Raw genomic sequence first — 18,649 nt, 5'->3', positions numbered from 1 at the left:
TTTATAAACTCGCACCACCTGGAATAAACTCAGAATTAGCTGAAAACATGGCTAATTTAAAACTCACCGTCTAATGATTTATTCAGAATACATCAGAAATTGGAATTAATGCGTAAGAGTAACTGGTCTTCTGTTAAAAAAATTACCTGAAACGAAAAGAAACAGCGGAAGCTTAGTAATCTTAACAATTCATTGTTTTCTGAAACCGTGCATGGTATATAGCTTTTTTTATTTTTTACGAAGTGAAAATATGGTGACTTGGATGACAGTGTTTATGATTAGAGTTTGTGTCATAGATCGTTATGATTATGTTTTTAATAAATTTGAAAAATAATTCGAATTAATTTAGTACCGTAAACCGGGGTGACATTGATCACTTTTCGAAGTAATCCTTACATATTTTTAGACCAAACACATTTTTTTCAAGTTTAATATTTTTAAAGCATGTACTGATGTATGGAGAACAAGATTGGATTTTTTACCTAAAATTGTCCGCTTACAACTATTTTTTCCAAAATGATTTCAAGTTGAAGTCCGTTTTCGTGTTCCGGGGTGACTTTGATAACCTGCATGTTCACCCACATTAAGTTATTGATGTCAATGTTTTTCATTCAAATGTTTGTTTAAACTAATTCTGGGAAGATACTCATTGTTAAATAGATGTTAATTGGTATTATACAAAGTATTTCAATGTACTGTAAAATTTGAGTTTTGGTTTCGTATAATTTGTGCCCAATTAGAATAAAAGATTCTGAAAACCTTTAAAACTGCTAAAATTGTTTTGTTTCAGTGTTTTATCAATGTACAAAAAGTTTCATCCATTTTAACACGTTGGAATATTGAACATAAAAAATGTTGCGAATTTTAGCTTAAAATAATTTGAAGTAATTACCAACTAGTTTCACAAAAAAATGTATTTAAAATAAACAAAATCTTAAAGCTAAATTTAGCATGTCCCAATCTAAAGGAAAATATAAACTTGTAATTGATTACTCTTGCTCAAGTCTGAGATTTATTTGTTTTATAAAAAATAGACACTTTACGAAGCTTCGTAAAAATAAAGTAAAGTCAAATTTCGGTTCTCTGTAGTTTTTGTACCCGAAAACCGAACAATATACTCAAAAAGTATAACAAATCAGTATTTTGTAAGTTTAGAGTAAAAATCATTTCAAATTAAAATGATTCGGTAGACTATTCTGGTTTAATAAGCGATCTTCGAAAAAAGTTTCGATTGATCAAAGTCACCCCGATGATCAAAGTCACCCTGGTTTACGGTGACAATAATGAACGGTATAGTTTTAACCTTTCTATCCTTTGGAGTTTGTGTAAGCTCTATTTTGACGTTAACAGTTGGAGAAAAATGAGCGAGCTAAACAGTCTGTCGACATTTTTGGAAAAATCGCTCAGACAGATGGCAAAGAGAACGAACCATGTGATTTTTTGAAATCGCATTTTAAATTATCAAGCAATTTTTTTTTGTACAGTTTATTTAGGACCTTTTAACTAATGTCTTTCAGGTCCTTTAAGAATATGAAATTTACAAGGTTCAGTACATGTCATGGTTGCCTCCTAACCTTACTTCTATATACAGTTGAAGAGTTTGATATTTTTTAGGAATTTCAAAACTTTTGGTGCCCTATTGATATCATCGGCGAGCGATTCGCGTATGCTGTTGGTCAGTCCTGCGTGTCTTCTCTCGGTTTTCAGTCCTTGGCACTCGATGAGTATGTGCTTCACGCTTAATGGTGCATCGCACATGGTGCAATGCTGGGGTTCCTTTCTCTCCAGCAAGTAACAGTGTGTGATTTGTGTGTGGCCTATCCTTAGCCGAGCTAAGATGACGTCTTCTTTTCGAACACCAGTAAAAGCTTCCGAGTATGGAAGGACAGAATTTTTGACTTCGGCCATTTTGGACCTTGTAGACAACCAAGTAGAATTCCAAGTCCACAAGGTTCGTGTTTTGATGATCGTTTTGAAGTCATCAAAGCTCAGTGGTTCTTGTGTTAGTTGTTCCTGCAATGATCTCTTCGCTTCGCGATCTGCTCTCTCGTTCCCGTGTATGCCAACATGGCCTGGGACCCAGAAGAAAGTAACAGCTGTTCCTTGTGAAGTTATTTGCTTGTAGAGTTTGACAGTCTCATCTTTCCATTTGGATGTAATTTTTCGTCTATCTAGAGCCGTTATTGCACTTAAAGAGTCGGTACAGATCATGTACGCTCCTGTTCGTTGATGCGATACCCATTGTAAGGCTTCTTTGATGGCTTGGCTTTCAGCGTCAAATATACTGCACATACCGTTGATTCTTCTGCGGATGATCATGTCCCCACAGACCACTCCATATCCACACCTACTTGCCTGCTTCGAGCCGTCTGTGTATACTGCACTGTAATGCCTATATTTAGTTGCTCGTCTGGAAAGAAACGTTCGCACTAGTTCAGCAACTGTTGCTCCGTTCCGCACTGCTTGCAAAAGGCTTTTATCAACTGATGGCGCAATTCGCTCCCATGGTGCACTGGTTGGTAATATGAATCGATGTAGTGTGGGGATCTGTATTTGCAAACTACTCAGGATCTCTTTTCCTCTTGCGGTAGCTGTGGCCGTCGGGCGCACTGGGATTGAATTCCAAAGTTCTCCAGAACTATTGCTGTCTGTACTGCTGTTTTCATGCGCCGACGTCTCTGCGTCATTTGGAATCTTCAAGTCTGGTACGCTTGCCAATCGTCTTGCGGCGAATATAGCTGTCCTCTGATCAAGCAGTGTTCTAAGGCTCGGAATACCAACTTCTGCTTGGATACTTGATATTGGGCTTGTGTGGAAGGCGCCGCATATTGCCCTAAGCCCCGAGTTGTGGATTGTCTCGAGTTTTTGCAATACTGCATTACTAACAGCTGATGTTATTGGTGAGCCGTACAACATTTTTTTCCAGTACCGTGGCACGGTATAGTTTCGTGAGTGTCCGTCTATCGCCTCCCTAGTTCTTTGACGCAACTTTTCGAATCACTTGAACTCGTTGACGACATGATGCTGCTACTTCTTCAATATATTGTTTGAACTGTAGAAATTGGTCCATTATTATACCCAAACACCTATGGCTTTTTCTCTGTGGAACTGCTTGGTTGTTCAGTTTGATGGTGCTTTGTGCTGGTTTTCGCGTTCCTGGATTTCTGAAGATAACAGTTGAACTTTTTTCTGCTGAGATCCGAAAGCCAGTTGAACGTTCCCATTTCTCCACGCTGACTAATGATGATTGTAGTAGGGCTTGCACTGATGTTGCGTTTGGTCCTGTGGCGATAAGGACAATATCATCTGCGTACATTAGGATCTGTACATTTGGTGGTAGTTGGGTTGCTATAGTATCAATAGCAATCAGAAATAGTGTGACACTAAGTACAGATCCTTGACATAATCCGGTTTCCATTGGTCTCTCATTAGATAGCTTACCGTTTGCCACGACTCTAAAGGATCTCTGCGATAACAGTTGATGAAGAAACTTCATCATTCGGCCGCCGATGTTCCATGCTTGCAGTCTGTTCAGGATGAGCCGACGCCAAGTAGTATCATATGCTTTAGTCACGTCAAGAAACACAGCCTGTGCGTGGTGCTTCTTGGCGAGTGCAGTTCGTATCGTGGATTCTAATTCTGATAGGTGATCGACGGTGGTTTTTCCTTTCCGGAAAGCGTACTGATGTTGCTGGATTAGGCCTCTCGTTTCCAATACATGCATTAGTCGGTTATTAACCATCCTTTCGAAGACTTTGCCTATGCAGCTGTTCAAAAATATTGGACGATAGCTGTCTGGGTTTGCTCTTTCTCCTTTTCCTTTGTATATTGGAACAACATGCGACTGGGTCCAGCACAACGGATATACTGTTTGTTGCCAAAGTTGATTAAACGTGTCGAACAGTATCAATTTACAATCCCAGGGAAGGTTTACAAGCATAGAGTTGTGTACAAAATCTGGTCCGGGTGAGGTACCTCGTAGTCCAAATAAAGCCTCTTCTAGCTCATGCATGGTGAAATTTTGGTTGTACGCCGAATCTGAATGTTCAGCGGCTGTTTCTCGATCTTCGTTTTGTGTGCTAGGAAGTCGGGGTGGTACGATCTGTTGCTAGAAACAGTTGCGAAAGAATCTGCCAGGGCCTCCGCGATGTCTTCATCCTTTGTGTTTATGGTGCCGTTGCTTTTGATGGCGTTGATACTGCAAGATCTGTTTTGACGTAGGACTACGTCTTTGTTTTCGATATAGGGGTGCACGTTGCAAATTCTACAAAAATGGTATGTAACGAAAAGTGGTCCAATTTTAAACGCATATAATTCAGCCATCTCACGATAAATTTTCAAATTTTTTGCACAAATCGCCCCGAAATACTTCTAAGAATAGATTCCAACAGATAAACCCAAAGATTTTTGATATCATAGCATTAAAAAATTAAATAATATACAACCTTGTCAAAATATCGCGCATTAACACACAGAAGATAGCGCTTCCCAAGCCCTGTACGACAAATTGGTGTACCTAGCACGCTACGCTTCTATGAATGACGTCATCATCGACTATTTAAAGAACGGACTTGGCCAGACACGCTCAGTTCCCTGTTGAACGGCTGGCGAAGCAGATCACTGCGCTGTGTTTTTTTACAGCCAGTTTAGCTGAACTAGAAGTCCGTTACACTGGCTGTGGAGGGACGCTACCCTGTGTCGTCCAACAGGCGACCGCTCCAACTGCTTCCTAAATGCCGCTGTAATGTTGCCAGTAAATTTTTGGTTCAACTAGCACATGTATTTGCTATTTGCGCTTGAAATTAAGTAATGTAGTGGTAGTAATAAGCTTCCCATTTTGGTTTAAACGCAAGGACAGTTTTTAAAATAGGATTTGATTAATTAGTGCCATCTAAGCAATTTTATCAATTCTGTAATTTAAAAGGAATTTTACGGAACTTGGTGAATTTGGCCCCACTTGCAACTGGTATAACCAACCTGCACAAAGTGTTGCATAACGCAGGCCTGTTTTTTGAACAAAATCATTCAGCCCTTCGCTATGCAAAATCACGATATTATGGCAGATGGGCTAAGCGCGGCCGTTCCTTTCAATCGGGAAAGGCCGCCAGGCACGTAGCCAGAGGGGGGGCTAGGGGGCTAAAGCCCCTCCCGAAATTTTTCAAAAATGAATTTTAAAAACCGGCGACTTTTAACAAAATTTGTTGCTCATTTGGCATGAACAAATTATTGAGAAAAAGTTGAAGAAGGCTATTTCGAAACAACCAAAGGTAATGGTCATGAAATTCAGTGTGCTTTATGCTTTTGCTTGAGCCAGTGCGAAGCGAACGACAAAAATAGTACCTTTTATATGGTGTACCTTGTATGAAGAATAAAAGAAACTGTTACTATAATTGTTGCTGTAGTAATCTGCCGAGATCAGTGAGTAGCAGCAGCAACAAGTGGTGTTCCAGCCAAATACGATGATTATAAAATTATTGACGATTTGCATAGGACAGAACATTCATAATGTGGAACATTTCCTGAAGGTGTACACCCAAAACTCGGCTGTAATACCGTTACGGTAATAAGAAAAAATGCTCTAATAGCAAGACATTTCATGCTAAAACGGCCACAACAAAAAGTTCCTCAAACGGCAATACCAACACATTTAAATCTTCTCTGCGTCGCACTCATGTTTCATCAATTCTTATTCAATAAATATTATCGCGTCGGATTGTCTGCAAGTGTGTAGCACTTCGCTTGTCATTGTATTGCGCATCAAATGAAGTGAACACTATGTGGACAAAGACGAGGTTCGATTTTCTCTACACGACCTATTCCGTATTTGAAGATCGGCTCACACTCGGTTAGCTTCAAAGCACAGTCAGAAAAAAACGACTCGGAATAGTGGTGGGATATTTCGGCTGGTGTTAAGGCTCAAGTTACCTCAAGGCTTGGTAGTATGCGTGAGAAAAATTGTGTTCAGCTTTGCCACCAGATTATCCATTTAAACCTTTTCAAAACTCTAAAAGAAGAATATCAGTCGATTTATTAGATCATCACGATTCAATTCATGCAAAATACCTGCTGGAAAAACCATCGGCTTAGCTGGATGGTGCTTTTGAAAAAGTGGCTGTGATTTTTTATCACACTACCACACCGAGCTGGGGTACGCAACACAACTGCGCAATGAAAAAACCACAGCCACTTTTTCAAAAGCACCATTTAGCTAAACCGATGGTTTTTCCAGCAGGTATTTTGCATGAATTGAATCGTGATGATCTAATAAATCGACTGATATTCTTCTTTTAGAGTTTTAAAAAGGTTTAAATGGATAATCCGGTGGCAAAGCTGAACACAAATTTTTCTACGCACACTACCAAGCGTTCAATTCTAACACATGCTTAAAAAAGGTAACTTGAACCTTAAATTGAAATTTCTTTTCTATCACGGACGTTAACAGCAAGGTAGCGACTGCACAAAACATGAACAGTCCTTCCCGTCATGTACGGGAAGCAAGACCTATGGTTTGGATCCACGTATCCGAACCAAGGGTCCGGATCCAGACACTTGTCTGGATCTAAGCACCAGGTCTGGTTCAGGTCCGGACTTGGTAGGGGGAAAAGGGGATGGGCTAGATCCGGGTACTGGTCCGGATCCTGGTACTGGTCCGGATCCGGGAACTGCTTCGGATCTGGGCACTGATATGGATCCGGGAGGTCTGGATTTGGGGACTGGTCCGGAGCTACGCCGGATCCGGAAACCGCCTAAACTTTTTATTCCACTATCCAACCTACCCAGTAAAAAATCCATGATTCTGGCTGGTTTCTGCCAATATTGGGGCAGATTCCAGCCTGAATTTGGTCATAGATACGCCAGGATTCCGGTTGGTTTGACTCGGTACTAATACTATCATAGAAATCGACCGAATTAACCTACATCCGAACAGAGCCGAGGTTGACACATACTGAAAAAGTGTTTGATTGTGTGATGCGCATACATGAACAGCAACCAAAATTCGCCATTCCACCGTTTACTACCTTTGCGGGAATATGAGTTTAATACCGCAATGCGCAATTGCGTGGTCTGTTACCGAAAAGACAATAGAATCTTACCTACAAGTAATAGAAACATACCCGTCGGATTTTGGGTGTAAATGGAGGTTAGACTTCCGGAAGCCGCCTTTATCGAGTTCTACCATGTCAGGCATTTACCGCTCAACAAATAAGCCCAGACAAAACCATTCATTTCGAACAACTTAAAACACATGGTTGTGTGTGACAATATGATATGATCCTCCCATATACGGACGATGAGAAAATCAATAGAGAGAAATGGAATCCATTCGGAAGGGCAATTATTGAGGGCGAGAAGCAAAGAAGAAATCAGATATTCGCGAACATAAAGGCAGCAACTACGATGATGACACGCAAATGTTCAATAGCGAGATAGAAGTGAACCTCCCCCCTCCCAAAACATAGTTGGTGAGGAAAAAAATATTTCCTCGCCTCGTAATCAGGTTTCCACATGCAATGGCTAAACGCTTGCGCGAGATCTGCCGGACAACCATTTAAACTCGTTATATTATTTCTATTGTTTACATAAGGAAACATATAAAAGACCCACGACCCCGCTTGTTATTTTTAAATGATAAATTTTGAATTTCTGTATTAGGTAAGTGCACACTGTGCACTCTATACTTTGTACTGTGCTACACAAAAAATATTTCAATTTGTCGGAGAACTATTTATCCGAGAAGGCAGTTTTTATTTCGCGTCATTTTAACGCAATAGGGGAGCTGGTTGGCCGAAGGGGCAGGTTGACCGAGTGCCTTTTATGAAAAGGTTACTATGCGCAGTAGCGACATCTATAGTGATTTTTGTTGGGTATTAGGTCACCAATGTACCGACGTAATTTCAAGTGTTTTGGTGATGTCGTTTGTACAGGAGCATGTTTATTCTTTTTTCGGCGCTGGTGAGTAAATTTCTGTTTCTGAAAAATAATATGTGTAACGCGAATCAATTTACATCCGATTTCCAATAACTTTGTACTGTTGGAAAGGGTATTCAAAACCCAACAAAATGGTATAACGGTTACCAGTGTAACCTTATATTTGTTTGTGTAAATCGTGATTGTTCTCAAAAAATATACATTGTGGTAGGTTGGCCGAGTTCTGTGCGGGGCTGGTTGGCCGAGTTGTAAATTTAGTGTATAGTAATGTGCACTTTGATATTTGTGAAATGCCAACCTTTTTCAAAGCAAAATTTGATATTATGCTAATATTGATGATTATAAGGAAAAATATACACGAGAAATAAGTAATAAAAATAATTTAAAATGATTACCAAATAGAAATAAGAGATTAGAATCACTAAAAGTCGGAAATTGTTTATAAAGTTTATATAAGTTGATTCCGATATTTTATGAATTAAATACCAAGCTGCTTTCAGAGTCTGGCGTGGGGCCCTACAATCCTGAAATTTTTCCTCCTGAGGTGTTTCTGACATGATTTGTCACAGATCGACCCAACCCTGAGTAAAACTCGTCCATTATCATAGAATCTGCTGCAGATGTAAGCCTCTCTAAAGACGTCAGACCTCTTCCTAAGGCGAGTGCACGATCTGATTCGTGGCAAGGTCGTGGCAAGGTCGTAAACGCCGATTGACTCAAATTTTAACCGATTCCCCAATAAAAGCTGTATTGGAGGAGCAGAAAAATGAAATCAAACGTAACCGTACGCTGGTGGAGGAAAAAATCAGCGATAGCTGGTAAAAAGTTCACTAAAGCTGCCAAAACTACGTTCAAAAAGGTTAAAAAGTAAAGAGTGGATTTTATTTATACGACAAAAACGATGTTTTTTGAATTAAAAGTTTTCCACTGATACATTTGACGTGTTTAACTTATTTTACCAAACTCGGCCAACCTACCCCAGCCATGGGCTTGATTGGCCGATTTTTCTTTCCGCATTTGTTTGCTAATAACTTTTTCCCTGATTTTTTTCATGAATGTAAAGAATTACATATGTGGTTATTTTTATTAACGCTTCATTTCACTATTACGAGGAATTCGTTCCGTACTAATAAACTGTTATCCGTAAATCCGTGATATCTGCAACAATTTTAAAATTTCTTTTAAAAGTGAACGGGTCAAAAAGTGGTAAAACAATAGGCAATCACGAAGAGCGACTAAAATGTTGGGACTGATTGAATCTATAAGCCAATAAATTGGGATAAGTGTTTCGATTTCATGTCTTCAATATGTCTTGCATTCTGTTTTTGCTCGTCATGGAATAAAATGAGAAAGATAATCTTAAATAAGAGAGAAAATAGAGGAAAAAAATCAACCAATGGAAATCGATTCAAGATCACTCTTCGATCTTTTCTATTCATTCAACACGAGTGCTTTCGGAATTGCGCTCTGATCTTCTCATTTCATCTTCGTTATCCGTACAACTTTGATGCGTTAGGTGCAACAATTTTAATTGAAACTTTTTCCCAAATAGTTTTATTATTGAGCAGATTAGTGTCCACATATTTATTTAACGAATTGACAAGAAATTTTGCAATTTTTTCACAGGAAACGGATAATTTGCTGTAATTTAAAAACAGATAACTCTAAAACAAAGCAAATTCGGTAAGTGCGATGTGTTCTCTTCCATGTGTTGGAAGCAAGTGATGCTGAAATTATTAAGCTCACCTATGTTTATAGTTTCTAGTTATTTTGGTCGTGTCATCAATGTTATATTTACGTAAATTAGAAGCATTCACTAATCAGTGCTGAGCAATTTTCTTTCGATTAGTGAACAAGTTCTGAGCAGTTTCGCTCAGTAGATTAAATTCTGGGTAGTTTCCATTAGTAGATTAAATCATTGAAATATATATTTTACATTGTCCAAAATCCCATGAATTCCGAAATAAAACCTTCAATTGTTCAAATATAATATTTACTTAATCTAGGGAGTCTTCTCAAGTTCCAACGGTTTTGCAAGATTGCTGAAAGTCAATAGAGCTAAGGTTCTTATTCTTGCTTTGTAGTGAAATCAGTAGTTTTTTGCACTTACTTCACATTTTGACTTTTACTATAGTTTCAGGGATCTAGGAAAATCAGTCTACAATATTTTTAATTCGTAAGTCCAATTATATAAAAAGTGCCTAAAAAGAATCTACTTAAATAGATAAATAGATAGTTATTCTCAGTTGCCTGATAATATTGCCGAAGATAGTCTTTAACCCATTCCCCACGAGAGTCAAATGAAACAACATGTGTTTTTCTAAGGATTGTTATGATTACGACATGTTCAGTATCATTTAAATTGAAAATTTCATAAAATTGAGCTAACGCAAACTTCGGATGAAGTCACAGAACTAGTAATAGTAGCAAGATGCCTGATCATGAAAATTTCCTATTTTCCGCATCTACAAATCCCTTGCCTTATCAGAAGATTTGAAGCAAATTTCGACATTCACTTTGTTCGGACATTCTTTGCAACGGTAAACTTGGATTTCACACTGATATATTCCTATCCATGGAGAGAATCTTGAGGTTGGTTTCGTTCTCCTGATTAGCAAATGCGTGTAAAGTTACGTGAGACGGGCTTTTGGATATTTTTCTACTCATTCCAATTTAGCGTCTTCTACATCTTGTAAACGTGTAGTCTAGAATGCGTAGTATTTTCAAGCAGCCCTAAATACTTTGAACTCTTGAATATTCATTTTTGTAACTAGAGAAATTTCTAACTTGGAATTGTTTTCGCTAAGAACTTTTCATAATTACGTTCAGTTTCCAGTAAATACCTCAAGTCATCAGAATTAATACATTTATGCAATAATTTTAAGCCCCTCCCGAAACAAAATCCTAGCTACGGGCCTGAAGGCCGCGTGGAATTTTAGTGAAATGCGCTAATAGTGTCGTGGTGGTACTAGTTGTCTCTTTCGCTCTACCCATCATCATCAGCGTTGACCAGGGTTGCCACTATTTTTCAAAGAATATCTGGCAGATCAACTAAAAATGTCTGGCAAAATCTGTCACTTAACAGCGACCTCAAAGTCATCGAAATTTATCTATCGATTTTTGTTAAATTTGGGAAAATGTGCCCCAAATTTCCAAAATGTGTATGCAAAATGTGTATGCAACTTAAAAATCTGGCAGAATGAGGGGTTTATCTTTATGTCTGGAAGCTGCAAAAAACTCTGGCAGTGCCAGATAAATCTGGCATAATGGAATCCCTGGCGTTGACTCATTTTGCATTGTACGCTTGGGTTCAATGTTTGGGGCGAATGTGTTGGTAGGTAGGGGAACTGGCGGTAAAATGAACACGTTAAGCAAAATCATTATTTTCTAACTAATAAGTGAATGAGATATTACAATCACCTTATGTTTCTTGTTAGACATGTTTTGTACATATCTGGTAAAAATACTTCGTCATAAACACATTTTTTCAAACATGATTCTTGATTTCTAAACATGTTCAAAAATGAGACATGTTTATAGCGAGTGGGTAAAATGAACATGTAGCGGTGGTAAAATGAACAGCTTCTGGTGACCTGCAAAATGTCCTGTATGTATGCAATGCGCAGCGTTGGAAAGCATTTTCCGATCAATGCTAATATCCCAACAAATCATGAGCTTTGCATACACACAGGGCATTTTCCAGGCAAAAAAAATTGTCACGGAAGAATTGAATTTCCATGACATAATATTAACCATTTTACAATCCTGTGGCATCGAAACACATCTACAAACTTGGGGTTATCCATGGGTGTTTGAACTTTTAGAATCTGTTTGAGAGGAACTAGAAAGCTTGTTCTATACATGAGATGTGATTATATTGTCTAAAATTTGATGTTTCTTCACCGGTCCGGGTGTTTTTCCCACACACTAAGTACTAAGAAAATAAATATTTTACATTAAGTAGTATAGTCCTACGTCTACAGTTCGTGCAACCCCATAGGGCTGCCCCTTGTAGTTTTTTTTCCCTGTATTCGATGGAAGCAGCTCCACATCTCTGTGGTTGGTGTTTGTACAGAGAACCCTCCCACGAAACTCTGCCAAGATGCTTTCTGTGCCTGTGCTACAACCTCACGAGCGTGGTTACGTGTGTTTCTGAAATCCTCTACTAGGTGTTCCCGATCGTCTCCATTTCGTTGCGCTGATCTCATCTTACGAAGTGATTTCCTCCTTGCTTTAATGGCTGCGGCCACTTCCGGGTTCCACCATGGTACTGACTTTTTTCGCGGTTTTTCCGAAGACTTTGGGATTGAAATTTCCGCTGCTTTTATTATGCTACTGGTGATTTCGTCTATTTGTTGTTCGACTGTTGGCATGCGATTAAATTGTACGGTGGTTTGAAACATAACCCAGTCGGCTTCTTCAATTTTTCAGCGTGGTCTTGTGTTATGTTGTGTTGTTGTGTTATGTCCTGGGAGAGAAAGAATGATTGGGAGATGGTCACTTCCATGTGAGTCATCACTAACGGTGAAGTCAATTAGGCCTGCTAGTTCTGACGAGCAACATGCCACGTCTATACAGGATCCAGTTCCAGTGGCGAAATTAACGTGGGTGTGGTCTCCGGTACTGAGTACGGTAAGATTCTTTTCGTAGAACAATTCTTCGAGAGCTCTTCCACGGGGGCTGATGGACTCCGAACCCCACAATGGATGGTGGGCATTGACGTCGCCGACGATTAGAAGAGGGGTGGGCATCTGAGAAATGAGGTCTGATAGGTCCAAGGGTATGATATCCTTCCCAGGTGGTAGATACATGTTTAGTATTGTAATGTTCATGGGTGAGCCTATCTTAACTGCTGTTGCTTCGATCGGTTATAAAATTTCAATTTCTTTGCTGTCCATTTCGTGTTTTACTGCAATAATGACTCCGCCAGCGGCACGCTTTCCGCCGGTTCGCTGGTGATGGTAACTTTTGTATCCGGAGATGTAAGCTAGATCGGATGTAGCGCACATTGTCTCTTGAAGGCATACTACGAGGGGGGCGATGTTTATAATGATGTGTGTCAATTCGGGTCTTCCTGTGCGCAATCCGTGTATATTCCAGGTGATAATTGAGCGTGTTGGTTTCGTTGTGTACATTATGTTGTCGTTTGTGTCCATTGATAATATTTGGGGTTGGGTGTTGATCATACTTCCATTTCGCTGACGTCCGCTGCACTATCCATACTTGTAAATTCTTCCTTATGGGTCTCGTTTTTTTCTAGGTCTACCCCGTTTCTTCCTTGGGAGGTTACTTGGTAGAGCTGGGATAACGATGTTTGTTTTTATGGTAGCGTTCTGTGTCTTCTTCGTCTGTTCATCACTGCTGATGTTGATAGTTGTCTTGTGTCGTTTAGGTTTCGGGCTTTGTGATGTTGAAGGTACTGGTAAGTTACTGGTTTCATCATCTAGCTTTGATTCACTTCTCGGGGATGTTTCTATACTTTGCGGAGTTGGTTGTGTAGCCAGCCCTGGTCGATCCCTAGCAAGCGTGCAGCTTATGCGCCACTTCCCGTAGGAAGACTGCACGCCAAGATTTGTTTGCCCGGATGAGACTCTTCTTAGGGCGAGTCCCTGAAGAAGCTTCACCTAAAAGAAATTAATCAGGATCGAACCAGACAGGCTTATCAAAAGTTAGCCTCCAAAAGTCGGGTAAACGACCCTATTATCAGTCAGCAGCAATCATCAGAAAACCTAATCACCCTCAAATAATTCGCGGTAAGAAACTCCCCATGCCTAACTTATCATCACTGGAACTGCAGCCACTCACCGCCAGGTGGCCCAAACATACTGAAAGCGAAGCTTTCACCACTCACCAAATTCCGCCAAGCGGAAGACAGTGAAACGAAACGAAAACTACACCGAACGAAGTGACGTAACCATACTAGAACGAGACTAAAACCATAAGGGAGTACTACATGAATCTACAAAACATTCGCTACATTTACACTAAACAACATTTATTTACGGTACAAAACGGCAGATTTATGTTCTATTTCATGTTTGTATTTTTTTAGCTTTTAACTTTCTAGGCCTATCTTCTGATGGTGTGCGTGTACTCTCTCCCTACTGTGCTCATTGACCTGCTTGTGCTTTTCTTCTCATTTCTAAAATCCTCCCAAAGTTCGGTGACGTCACCTCACGGCTCCAGCGTATCAATCAGCTATTGCTTTGCACCCGGGTGACTAATTAAATGGGTTGTGTGTGGCGTTCGTGAATGACGGACTAAAACGTAATGGCCGACACACAACCTCAAATCATGGACGCGTCCCTAATCTCGCCGTCCGTGGACGACTTCTCGAGCGCTTTTCGCTCTGACGGATTAAATCACTGTGGCGTCCTCCTTGGATGCCACCCTTCACACTTAATTAGCAAGAACGATACACTGAGCAAAAAGCATCTGAGAATTTCATAAGTCTCGGCATATGAACCAGCCTTCTGACGATGCCATTGAACGCTTTCGAATGTCATAGACAGGCTTATGAATTCATTTATCTTTATTAATGCACTCCATAGACGCACAAATAATGTATTTCATAAAACAGTCTTATGACTTCGCTCCAATATATGCGTTTAAGAATTTCATAAGTTTTTCTCATGAAACCCATATGAGATCTGTTATTGATTCTATAAAATTATATTTTGTTTTTCATAAACATCTCTTTTGTGAAAAGTTCATAATTGTTTCTTATGAATTCAGTACTGGCTTGGACGGTCAACCAGGAGCTAATAGTTTCAGTCCAGCACTTTTCGGTTACCGCTGTTTAAAACAAAAGAAGTGAGATTTTTAGTCAAATTGCAACAAAATTTTAAATAATTGTTTTTTATGTTATTCAATAAATTACTGTGAGCATTAAATCAGTTTACGTGGCTTTGATTTTTACAGAAAATATCCTATTATTTGAAATGAAATGAGTTGTGCATATAATTAGTGTCTGGCGCGTATTTTATAATTATCAAAAACATTTGAGAAATAACATTAATTATCCTTCAGTTGAAGTCCAGTTTACCAGTTGTCTAAGCCCAGTTTCCCAGGAAATATTGACGAAGCGTTGCAAATTTTAATATTTAATGAGTTTTCTCTTCAATCTTCTGAAGGGATCTATACTTGGCGGTTCATTTGTCCCTAATTTAGTTCTACAAGATGAGCACACTAATGAACTCATGATGAATGACGTTCATGTTTGACAATTCTCGGTGGTTTGTTTACTTTGTCAGTTGCGTGAGTTTGAGTGCAACTGGCGTTCATCTGTTACAGTCAAACTCACGTAACTCCCATGTAAACAAACCACCGAGAATTGTCAAACGACGTTCACCCGGCTCATTTTGTGGGGTTATGTCGGTTGGTTTAAAGCCTAATATCCTCTCAAGGTTGTTTTTACTGTTGATTTTTTGTCTACTAAAAACAATCGAGAAATGTCAGCCATTTGCTATTTTTTATGCAAATGCACAATAATATCCATAAATAAAAAACTTAGGGCATTCATTCGAACATTGTGATGAATTTCATAAGACTGTTCTATGAAAATCATTATTTCTACTATATTTTCTGCTTATAAATGTCAGCAATTTTCATAAATGGGCACCTATGGCGTTCAATCGGACATTTTCATAAATTTCGTAAGACTGTCTTATGAAAATAATAAGAGATGGATTTGGAAAATTTCCCCTCCAAATCATAAGACAGACTTATAAAATCCATTTAAAATCCTTATGTCTGAAAGTCATAAGACGTTTTTATGGAAATTCAATGTAAATTTTGCTCGGTGTACGACTCACCAGTTCTGCTGCTGTTGGTTTCTGCTGCTGTCGATCGTTCTGCTGCGATGACGGGCGATGATGGGCGATCACATCGATCGCCGCGCCGGTTTCTGACCAGCGGTTGTTGGATGCTGGTTGATGCTTTAATCGGCCGGAAAAGTTGCGTTGGGTTTCCCGACGATAGAAGGAACGGCTTTTAGACGGGTCGTCCTTCCTTCCGGCGGCGTAACGGTGCCTGGTTCAAATTTCGTCCGATGCGCTTGGACCTGCGCGCGTGTGGTTTTGTTCCTCTCTTCTTCCTCTCGTTCGTCGTAGCTGTGTCAAATAAAGAGGTGCCGTCTGGCTATTGCAAACGGGGTCATTAGCACATGGGGAGGGTCAATGGCACTATAATTTTGAGCACTATTACCTTTCTCCTGAATTCGCACGCACTTTACCACACGCTAGCGTTTGTTACGAACTTACAGACAACTAATGGAACGGGAGAGACAAGAAATTTAGACTAATTCAAAGTACTATCACGACACTTTACATACTTGGAAACTAAACCGGACAAAACTACGCGCACTTTCACTATGTTTGGCGGACTGGGACGAAATGGACTAGCAGCGTTAATCCTCAGATTAGGGAAGGTAATTTCGTACGAACTTACAGGAAGCGCGTATTTTCCCGCAAATTTCTTCGGGCAAGTTCGGAAATCAACGACCCCACTAGCTGTTTTATTCTGTCAGCTAACCCTTGGCTCTATCTGTCCCTTTCCATCATGCATTCCAAGGGAAGGATCGTCATGGTTTTCGTCTTCAGGAGAATCTCAACAGACAATTTAATTTCTTCCCCTCGCGGAGAGGAGTATTTGCTAGGGTGTTGCGCAAGAGTCGGTCAACGGTAGGTTGTCTAACTCTTGGCGCAAACAAATCAGACTGGTTCTACAAAATTTGAAAAATATTGCTGAATATGACATGACCGCTACATAACACCAGGCTTGTTTTACGAAAATTTGGTATTAGGATTAATACCAAATTTTCGTAAGGGACAATTTTACGAAAATAACTAAGACTAACAATAGAAAAACTACAACTACTATTTACAAAATGTTATGTACAACTAATCCTAGGTTCGCCTTGAATACAGAAATACTGATGGATTTGACATTTCCCCTGCTGCGCTCCGGTAGTTCAGATATATAACAATCAAAGACTGCAACAAATCCCCAAATACTGGCATTGATACCCAAAATGTTGAAATTTTAGATCAAGCCGAAACCCCAACACTACAACATACATTGAGTTTCTTACGACTTTCAATGCAACATAATTCCCAATATAACTTCATGAATACTACAAGAAACAGGCTTATTGAGTTACAGAACTACTCCAATCCTTACGTTGGAAATGTATCCCTTCACTCAATTTACCGCACAGTTTTGTCTTTTGAAAGCACCTCAGAGCTCTTTCCTGAATAAACACTTTCTACTAGACAAAACGCAGAACTGAACTTCATAATTTCCTTTGCAGTGACTCGAACGCCGAAATAATTCAGCTAGTGAGAAATCTGCACATAATTCTCCTGAAAACATCCCCCGAAATTCCCCCGAAAAAATCCCCCGAAAATATCCCCCGAAATTCCCCGAAAATATCACCCAAAATATCCCCCGGAAATATCTCCCAAAACACTCATTTTGGTTATGTATTAACGCCGGACGTATTCCGACAATACGAACACATACCCTAAATGACCACATATCCCATAAATCCATCTTACGTTACATTTCCTATGTCGAAAAAAACTTTCGACAAAACCGAAATGCAACGAAAATGAAAAAGTTCCCAACCCTATTAAAGCTCTCATAAACTCACGCATACACTGAACTACCAATCCGCAACGAAGAGAAACGTCAAACCGAAAAATATTCGAAGTGATGTGTCGTGTTTTGTGTACATTGGAAACTATACCGGTAATTTATCAAATATTTACATTATAAGGCTCAAAAATGTACCGAAAAAGCGTTTCCGAAAGACGGATTACGTATTGGAAGGTGAGTGAACTAATTTTTGTTGTTTTTACTGTTTTTTTCAGGCTGAAACGGACCCACCAAAAACCAAAACAAATCTACTTAGATGGAGGCTGGGATGTTTCCGCGCGGCACTGGACTGTTCTGGACGGACGGATTTGGACTCTTGAAGCGGACGACAAATTGATGCTGGTGAGTTTAGATGATTTTTGTAAATGTTTGCCAGACCGGCTAACAAACGTTTGACGAATTTCAGAATCGAAGGATGTCGCATGCAGCTGGACTGGACGTGAATGTGGACCACGGCACGGGGCCGGAACTATTTAGCGGGACTGGCGCTGGACGGACTGCTGCCATGCTGACCCGGAATTGCCTCAAACGGCCTATTTGAAGACAGCTATAACGGATGCCGAGATGGAAAGTTGACTTCCAATTCAAGGTAAGTGTGTGAACAAATTCTAATGCTTCCTTTTTCTTTTTAGGAACAATCGGACGGCGGAACCCAAGATGTCAATCAACCCCGAAGGAAAGACGATATAAGACCGAAAATCCTAACATAATTTCCCACGTTAAATCATAACCCCACTAAATCATCAAAATTTTGCTATTTAATTGTGATAAATTAATAAACACTTAAATAAATAACAAAGAAAATAAATAACAATTAACAAATAACATGAATATAAAGAAATATACAATAATTTTAAGTACTAACATAGATATAAGGAAACATTGTGAACTACAAACTAACATTACTTATATCCGAAAAATAGTATTTACAAAAATTTTATACATTGGGTGATCGTGCAAAGGCACAATCCCCTTCTTCCACCCACAAGTCTTGTATAGGTTGTTAACAAAGTATGTGTATCCCGATGCAATACAACCTGTGTTTTTTTCAAACATGGTTAAA

The 18,649-nt window shown here is 39.4% G+C and overlaps 1 protein-coding gene and 1 pseudogene across 1 annotated transcript in view; one reads left to right on the top strand and one right to left on the bottom strand.

The window, feature by feature from the left end:
• LOC131687208 (zinc finger BED domain-containing protein 4-like) overlaps positions 1–18,276 on the top strand; it is a 74,899-nt pseudogene extending 56,623 nt beyond the window's left edge.
• LOC131694099 (protein embryonic gonad-like) overlaps positions 1–18,649 on the bottom strand; it is a 366,208-nt gene that overhangs the window by 181,775 nt on the left and 165,784 nt on the right. The gene's annotated exons all lie outside the window — the stretch shown is intronic.

Source organism: Topomyia yanbarensis, chromosome 3, assembly GCF_030247195.1.
Source record: "Topomyia yanbarensis strain Yona2022 chromosome 3, ASM3024719v1, whole genome shotgun sequence".
Classification (NCBI taxonomy): domain Eukaryota; kingdom Metazoa; phylum Arthropoda; class Insecta; order Diptera; family Culicidae; genus Topomyia; species Topomyia yanbarensis.
This window is presented reverse-complemented; position numbering and strand designations above follow the sequence as displayed.